We start from the raw sequence: 9,884 nt of genomic DNA on the forward strand, positions 1-9,884 counted from the left end.
CATTAATTCCAAAACTGTAGCTTCATTTTTCCCCTTTACTGCTCAAATGAAGCGTGGCTGCCGTGGCGATTGTGTGTGTTCAATGTCCACATCTTTATTGTAATATTTATCCCTCTTTATTTCTTCTTGAATGCTTTTTTTCCTTGTAAACCTGTACATTTCTCCGCCCCTCCCTACAGCACTAATTACACGCGACACTTCATCATACCTGTTCCACTCTTTTTCAGATCTTCTCCTGTTTATATGCTGGTCGTAATTTCAATAACGATAGGGGATGTGGGCAATGGTGAAGCAAGAGTGTTGCTTGCTCCACTGTGATGGGCAGCATCCATTAGTTTTTCTCTGTTAATTGGAGTCATCCATAACTTGTTAACATATATACCAGTATGTGAAGTAATCTGCTAAAAGAAGAACGTATAATGGAAGAGTCTCCATGCTGTTGAGGTTGAACAAACCAACCGTGTAGAGAGTTGGTTCCACTAGGTCGCTGGATCTTGTTGACGGGAGTCTGACATGGCGGTTGAGAACGGAGCTTTGACAAAATCCCACATGGCGTCAATACTTGAAGAGATTAGATTGACTATTTAAGAAAGAGATACAAACCTCCATCGCAGATTTTCAAAGAGAGATAGATTACCTTAACATGCCAATGCGAGACGTGGCTACTAGAATTCCCAAGTTGGAGGCCTCACATTGTGGCTCAGTCACACAATTACCAGGCAGAAAAAATAGGAGTTGGCAATTGTGAAAGACAAGATGAATGATGTAGAGGTGGGGGGCGGGAGAATTTCCAGGGGGGGATTGTTATTCCAGGAGTAAATGTGGTTCCCCATCTACAGTATGTTCCTAAATCTGAAGAAGAAAAAAATGCCTCTAAAAATAAAAATAATTATGTTTAAAAATGAACTCAATACTGGCTAAAATAAAATCCTTTTGAATTAAAGGAATAAAATGATTTCCTAAAAAGAAAAACATTGTGTCTACCGCCTTAGTATGATCTATACAGATGTAGGGTGACTGTATATCACAAGTAGCCCAAAAATAGTTATCATCAACAACTATATCATAGTTAATGTTAGATAACTAGGTTTGAAACTTGTAAACTAGCTTTCAAATGAGATTTAAGCTTATACACGTGATTTTACAAAAAATAAGTAATAAAGTGTGAAAGGTTAGTTAGTTCCTCGTGTGAAAATTTTTTGTATTCTAGGATAGGGAATATATAAAAGTTAGTATTCACTACCTTTATTGAATGGTTTTAGGTGAAAGATAACAAAACACTTTTTGTGATACCGAAAACCAACTCCACCATCTGGACCAAGACGATTCCAATGATGGAATATTTATCTTATTTTATGGTTACGAGTTCCCATTCCTATTTAAAAACATATCAGTTTATCGTTTGGTGTGAATAAGCACTGTTTGCTTGGAACCATTTTACTATTCATTTGAGTGTTGAGAAAGAAATGTGTCTTCCCTGTCCTTTTCAATTCAGGTGCAGTGTGGAACAAAGGGAATGAACCATTTCAGCGCTGGGAAAGGGCCGGCCCGTCCATTAGGCGAACCTAGGCGGTCGCCCAGGGGCGCATTAATAATAAAAATTCTTTTTTCCTCTTATTATTTTTATATTTATCTTTTTTTTTAAATTATTTTTCTTTTTTTTTGTTTGGTATTTTGGCGCCCTAGTATTTTAAGTTTGCGTCGCAAATCCCTACAGCCCCGATAGCTACGCCACAGTTTATTTTATTTTTGGGGCGCACATTTTAAGTTTCGCCTGGGGCGCATGAAACCCTCGTGCCGGCCCTGGCTGGCGGGGTGGGGGGGTTAGGGGGGTTGGGGGGGTTTGCAGTAAAGTAGCGCAGCACAACTGCATGTGAAATTCAAATAAGGAATACTATAGTGGGCCAGGGCCAAGTAAAATAACACAGCAGTTGGTGAAACCAACCTCTGCACCGAGCAATTTCTTGATGCCTAAACTATTGGACTAAAAGAATGTATATCAGCAAGATAATCAAAAGCGACGTGTCATTACTACACGCCACACGCTTATTATCTGTTCCTACAGTCGTGTCACTGGCGGCTGCACAGGGCCAGATAATTGAGTTTATTCAGGCAGATGGTTTATTATCAGCTTATACAGGAGGAGGTTTAAGACAGTTAGCGATGCTGCTTGCCAGTTAAAGATTAGGTTCTCCAGAGAATAATTAACAATCCCAAAACCCAGTTTTCTGCAAAAAAATTTGCAGCTTGATCTTTTCGTTGAAGCAGGTGTAATACGCAGATAACGGGGAGCTCCCGGGATGCCTGGTCCATGGTTGTGTGTACAATGCAGCCTACGAGGAATGTGTTTATGCTATTACAGGCTTCTCGCTGCTATGAACGGATGCTTTTCCATCCTAATGTGACAGCACTTGGTAATGAAGAGCATGTTCCACTCCAACTGGACACTGGAAAGAGTGGTGGTTCGCAAATGCGCATGGTGATTTCATTCTTATGAAGGAGGAGACTGCATGCCAGAGGAAAGCAATGCTCACCCTGCTCCTATTTATGGGAAACAAAGGGGACGTCCTTAGATACAGGAGGACATAAAGGAGTGGAAAGATGCCTATTGACCAGCAGTGCGCAAACTCCCTGCGCCTGCGCCCCCCTTACCTGCTGCTTCTTTGGTCGCGCCCCCCCTCACCTCTAATGATGCGTCAAATGATGCTGTGTGGGGTCATGTGACGTCACGTCACATGACCCGCAGCATCATTTGACGTCACGTTTCCATGGTAACGGGCATCTTTGATGCTGCGTTGCCATGGAGATGCATGGACACGAAGCCGGTAAGTAAATTTACAGAGGCCTCGTGCTTTAGCACAGGGCCTCTGTAAACCGCCGCGCGGCCCGCGCCCCCACAATTAAGTCTCACGCGCCCCCTGGGGGGTGCGGCCCCCAGTTTGCGCACCGCTGACGTCCTATTAAATTAGTTCTGTTAGGGGTGTTATGGTTCTTGGTTTAATAGTTGGGAAACTCCACCTCCTCCTGTTTATCAACAGAACACAAATCCAATAAATATATATACTATTTACTGTATATATACTGTATATTTCGAAAATGTCCTTTAATTTTCCCTTTTTTTAATCCTGATCACATTTCATAATGTGAAAGTCTACATTAGTTTTGTATTTGTAAAGAACCGGCAAATAAATGCTGCACACTTAAAATTGGCTGTGTGAAGTTTCTGCCAAATGTCATATACCTGAGACATGTCCATTGCCACTGTGTAATCACAGCAGTGTTCTCTCCTCAGCCATGAGCCCTACGTCATTGGGATTCTATCTGTATTCTGTAGGGCAGTGTTTTTTAACAGTGGTTCCCTGGGTATCCTTAAAGTTTTGCCTGCAATTTTCAGGTAATTTGAAAACTGTACCACATACAGAAGAATTTACAATGCATCTGATCTCAGACACGCTATTAGAGAGGGTTGGGGTTCCTTACAATGCATCTGATCTCAGACACGCTATTAGAGAGGGTTGGGGTTCCTTACAATGCATCTGATCTCAGACACGCTATTAGAGAGGGTTGGGGTTCCTTACAATGCATCTGATCTCAGACGCGCTATTAGGCCTCGGCCATGTTTACGGCTTGCTGGTGGAAGCGCGCTGAGGCGCGCTCCCGCTCAGCACTGAGCCCCTACAGCCGCAATTAGAGCGGCTTTATTAGGGTCTCGCCTACGCTTCCGCAAGCGCGCGTAAGCATAGGTCTTAGGGAATTTTTCAATTCCCCCGCTTGCCGGCGCGACAGGCCGGTCACGTGAGCGGTTCGCCCAATGACGCCACTGGCCCGCCCCCGGCCCGCCCCCGGCCCGCCCCCAGCCCGCCCCCGGCACGCCCCCGGCCCGCCCCCTGACGGCGCGCTGGGCAAGAAACCGCAAGGCCAGGGAAAGCACCCGCTTTCCCTGAGCCTCAGCACACCAGCGGTAAGCGTGTCTGAGGCCTTAGAGAGGGTTGGGGTTCCTTACAATGCATCTGATCTAAGACTCGTAATAGAGAGGGTTGGGGTTCCACAGGATTTCACAATATAATTATAGGGTTCCTTAACCAAAAAAAGGTTGAAACCCACTGCTTTAGTGTCTGTCAGGTTTGTTGTTTTACTACAAACAATGATCTGCAGGCATGTTTTAATAGTGAATGGGTTAAATTACTCCCCGTCGTTACGTGCCTCTGACCATGACAGTGTCTTAGTTCACATTAATTCAAAGAACATCTCTGTACTATAGTACAAGGTTTGATTTTCAGTGCCCAAGACCACAACCAAAAGACAGAAATTCGTTTTAATAAAGGTGATGATTAATCACTTTTACTTTACAACAAGTCAGTCATTTACCGGCCTCGGAGATCGAAAACAGTATCACTAACTCTCTCAAGCAAGCGCTGCCAAAGTCTATGTACTGTATGTAATGTATTTGTACTTTACATTTGCTGCTGTGTATAGAGCCATTCTATGCTATCAGCAGCTCTATCCTATAACACAATGATATAGTCCATGGTCAATGCTGATTGGTGATATTCTGCATCCATTAACCTCTATCCAGCTAGACGTGCCTGCAATGCAATGCGTTGAAGACACCAACACACAAGCTTCACATTTTCCATGCTGCCCATTCTCACTGGTCTTGGGGACAACTTTAGTCTCATTCATTTGAATGAAACCGAACTGGTCTTCAACATTGGGAAGACACATTGGCAACATATTGAGTCAGGGGCCTTAGGGGGGCAATTCTTACTATCTGTTTATATATTACCAAGTTTACTAACCATATCTGCTCGAGAATAATGGATTTCGTCATTTGAACCTGAATTAAGTAGAAATAGCCATGTTAATCCAGTTGCGATAGTGCAGAGTAAATAAGTTCTTCCGTGTTAGGTGATAGATTTTTTTTATTAGGACTAAGAATTGATATTATAAGATAAGCTTTCGAGAGTTCTGTCTCTTCGTTAGGGCAAGCAATTTTAACACTAATGTAGCTATCCTATATATATAAAAATATGATGTATTTATATTTATATATACAGTATACTGTACCTGCACAACATATGGCCCGCATGGACTCACTGTGTGTCCCATGATGGCTTTGGTCCACTCTCCTCCTCCTCTCCCCCTTCCGCCAGAGCCCACTCTCCCGTCAGAGGAGGACAGCAGGATAGGAGCACGCTCTAGTTGTAGGAGCGTGCTCTAGTAGTGTGACGCGCTCTAGCAGTGTGAACCAGAACTTCCGGTGTCTGCTGCTAGAGCGCGCTTCTTACCTCGTGAGGTCCTGCTCTGCTCCGATACTGGTAGCCGCTAATTTAATACCTCCTGGGGTCCGCCCCCGCAATCAGGTAGGCATATGGGGGGGGGGGGGGGAAGGAGGCGATATGATGATGATGAGGGGTGCTGGGGGAGATATATGATGATATGGGGTGCTGGGGGAGATATATGATGATGAGGGGTGCTCGGGGAGATATATGATGAGGATGAGGGGTGCTGGGGGAGCTAGGATGATGATGATGAGGGGTGCTGGGTGAGAAATGATGATGATGATGATTTTATCCGTGCAGCCCAAATCTGTTTTCCTTGGAGCAGTTCGGCCCTTCTCACTTTAAAAGTTGTGCAGGCCTGTCATATATAGTTTAGATTTAGAACATTGCAATGTAAGGCTAAACTCATACACTCCGCTTACTTGCGAGAGTGCAAGCTCTTGCCTTGCCGTGCAGTTGGAGCAGAAGAGATCTCTGCTCATAGTGCTGGCGGCGAGACGGGGGTGTGGCGGGAGCGTCACGAAGCTGATTTACCCTCCAAAGAAGACAACTTTTTTTGTCTCCTCAAAACGCTGCCGCGTCAACGCAACTCTTCGCCTGCAGACGTGCAGGCACTTGGATACCTACTATACCCAATTGCTGAATTGTGCCTGACGCGCGCGCAGCGATGTCGCCTCCATAAGCTCGGCCTAATGTGTATTTACATTTTTATAGCCTTTTTAAATCCTTCAATATTATGCTTTGAAAAATAAAATAATGGTAATTAACATTTATATCTGTTCTTCCTTCTCCTGGCACCTCCAGTGGAGCCCAATCAGACGTTAAAACACTGCTTTAGAACACAGACAATTTAAAATTACAGGGTTATAATTATAATAACTATTATTCCTCCAATTTCCTCCTTATAATAATATAAATATGTAATATTGGGAGAAAGTAATCCGTATTCCACTGATCTTCCAAAGTGGAAATAATTCAGTAAGCCATAGAAAAAAACACACACGCAATTGTGTTTTGCTTCAGGCTTTCCACGATATGTGTTCTTGATACAAGTTATCTTCTTGTACACTATTCTGATCTACATTTCTCTGCACTTCCATGTATTTCTTTTATATCTACAGTGCAGCTCTCACACTCTGTTCAGTTCTGTCTTCTAAGTGGCGTCATGATGGATCACTGCTCCAAAGAGCTAACAATCGGGTTCTAGTACAGCCTACACAGGGAGACACAGTGACTTGGCAAAGATCCCCTAGATAAGGCACTGGGTCTCTAACTGAAGATTTTCATGCGGTCAGTCAGGGACTTCTTCTGTAATGGCCCTGAGACAATTATCTGCATTGAACATCTCTTGGCACCAATGACCATTATAGCTGGATAAGTGTGTTTGCTGACAGTTCAAGAACAGAAGCTGCTCAGATAGATAAAGTTAAATTGGTCCCACTGACTGTCTGAACTAGTGCTGCATATGCACATTCAGTAGCACCCAAATTAATCACGACATTCACCACTTACTGTACCTGCAAGCGCACATATCCCAGACATGGAACGCCCACTGTTATGGCTTTCTGATAAGACAGTCTTTAAATGTAATGAAGCAGAACTGGCTACCAGAATGACTACCATTTTCCACCCACTGATTAATCAGTTATATGATAAATACAACTCAGGGGGGGTGGAGGGGAGGAGGGGATCTGAGAAATATTCAGCAAATTTTTATTTTTTTCCTACTCATTAGAAATGATATAACGTGTGTTTGATAACATACATTGCAAACTCATTCTAAGGCCGTTGTTCAGTGTGCTGTGAAACTGTTTCCCTGCGCTGGGGAAGGTGTTAATGCCATTAATTTGAAGAGCTAATCTCTTCTCCAGCGCTTGGAAAAGGCTTCACAGCATATTGAAGAAGACTGTGGGAGATGAAGAAGCATACTGTATGTATTCAGTTCCCTTCTCCCGTGTGTACTTAACCCTACATTGTACTGTATGAGTATCCCCTGTGTGTCTCTGTTTGCTTATATTGTGCACTCAAAACCGTAACTAAATTAAACCAGTTATAATACATATAGGGAACCGTTAGGTTAATATTTTTATTGTCTTCACCAATCCAGTTTCCATGAAACACGACAGCTTTTTACCTATTCAACGTCTTATGTTACAAAATGCTCCAATGTAACTTGTACGTTATCAGCCTGTGATGTTATCTGTGGACTCTTGCAGTCCCAAATGTGCTGGGGTTTTGCATGGTATCAGTGTCTGGCTCAGCAAGAAGTTACTTTCACAATTCCCATTTTCCTGCCAGGAGCCTCCATCTCCTATCATTACAATGCACACAACCCGTATCAGAGATACTACAGATATACGCTGCTGATTGCCACCAATAACTTGGCAGCACACAGTGTTTAATAAATGAGTCTTCACAAGCACTAGTCATCATGTATACATCATTTTGTGCTTCTGTTTGTCATCAGTACCTGGTCTCACACAGCAACACATACAGGGGTTGTAATAATAACAGAATGGAAGAGGTTTAGCATCTCTGATCAGAATGGGAGAGATGGACTTCCTCTTCTACCTCTAATGTCAGGGGCCACGCTGGGGACGTTATCACTGTATCGGTGGTCATATGACCCTTTTGCAGCACACATTTTGGCATTGAAAGGGTTATTAATAGCAGATCCATAATTTGAGTGCTTTACAAAAGAGAAAATGCAGTACAAAGTGTTATAATACAGTAAGTGCAACAAACAAAACCAGATAATAGAAAAGGAAATCCCTGCCCCGGAGAGCTTACACTCTAAGTGATATGATGGGAGACTTACAGAGACAGCAGGTGAGGGGATAAGTGCAGTAGATGGCAGTGCTGGGCCACAATGTTTGGTATGAGTGACTGTGGGTGTGGGACATTAGCCATGAGTGCAGGCTATTGAAATGCTTCATTTAATAGATGAGTTTTAAGGTTAGTCTTACAGGTGGAGAGGGAAGGTGCTTGGCATATACTGAGTGTTGAGTGTGAGTGAGTTCCACACGTAATGGGCTATATATATATATACATATATATATATATATATATATATATATAAAATCAAAAGCTTCATATATCTACTGTACATATCCAACAGTTCTTATCAGAGATTGTTTTTGAACCCAAGAAGACTATATATGGACTCATTTTTCACATATTGGTGCATAGCACATCGGGCTACTCCCGATGGCGTCTTCACGGCCCGGTCTGAATCCAAGTATGAAACAAAAGGCACATTCACTCTTACATGGCAATACATTGTAATGTGTTATTTGCATCTACTATTTAACTATTGTAGAGCTGGGGGCATGCAATGCACACTCACACATTGGGTGCCCTGCCAGTATGGCTGATTGATACAGGATTGCAGTGAGCCTGTGGCTGTCTCATTGGGAAAGATTCCCTGTGTGTGGCTGGCAGGACGTTACTTTGTTGCACAATTTCTGGTTGTTTTGCACTTTACATTTCCAGTCTCTTTGGAAGGAGAACACTTGAGGTTCATCAGCAAGATAAACACTGGGACAAAAGTGTCAGAGCAGGGAGGGGGTGGGTTGGGTAATACATGTTACCCAACATGTAAAATACCCTGTTAGAGAGATGTGTGAGGAAGTGAGTCAGATCTAATTGTTAATTGATATGAATGGAGATGAGGGAACTATTACTAGGGACGGTAACAAATACATGTACAGAACACATTTCAGCAGAGACTCTTTCTTAGGGCTGCCAAATGTCCCGTATATACGGGATTGTTGTCCTTTATTCCACTGACTTGTCTCCGTCCCGGAAAGGTCTGTCGGGATGCATAATTGTCTCGTATTTTAGCGCCTTGACGTGAAATGCCTGAACTTAAATTACTCTAAGGAAATCCGCCATAAAAGCGTAATAGATTTCTACTTGTGTCATAGTTCCCTTTTTCGATAGATGTCGCCTTAATAAATTACTAAAATAATAACCTTAGGACAGTGCCCGCTCATCTCATAATAACATGACACCCACCCCTATAGGTGTTACTCCGCGCGCGTCTTTCCCCGCCCGGCCAAGCACAGCGATGATGAAAACCAGAGAGCGCTCACGCGGGAGATACCATTTAGCCCAAAGTGTTTGCAAATCATTCATCACTCATTATGGCGTCACGCTTTCATACTGAATTTCAGCGTCCCGTATTATAAAAAATTAAATGCGGCAACCCTACTTTCTGATCAATAGGAGATACTGGCCAGTGTGCAGACACCTCACCCTCGCAAATAATTGGTCATAAAATGTCTGCTCTAATTGAGCACTAAGCCGCAAAACAGGACCAAGAATAATAGCCACGAACCTGCCATGGCCCTAAAATATTAACATAGCTGTGTTGTCTTTGGTATAGACCGCGCATAGAGAAGAAGGCAAGAAAACGCTTTCAGTATTTCATTTCACAATGGAATAAAAAAAAGTCACTTACAATTAAGAATCGATTTGTCGGTTCTTGTTGTTGAAAAGGTTCATAGCCTCAGTCACAGTGATTCTCCGGTCCGGGAGCTTCACGTCTACTACAGCAGAGGTGCTCAACTCTAATCTTCAAGAGGTCAGGTTTTAAGGATA

The sequence above is a fragment of the Ascaphus truei genome, chromosome 10, assembly GCF_040206685.1.
Source record: "Ascaphus truei isolate aAscTru1 chromosome 10, aAscTru1.hap1, whole genome shotgun sequence".
Taxonomy (NCBI): domain Eukaryota; kingdom Metazoa; phylum Chordata; class Amphibia; order Anura; family Ascaphidae; genus Ascaphus; species Ascaphus truei.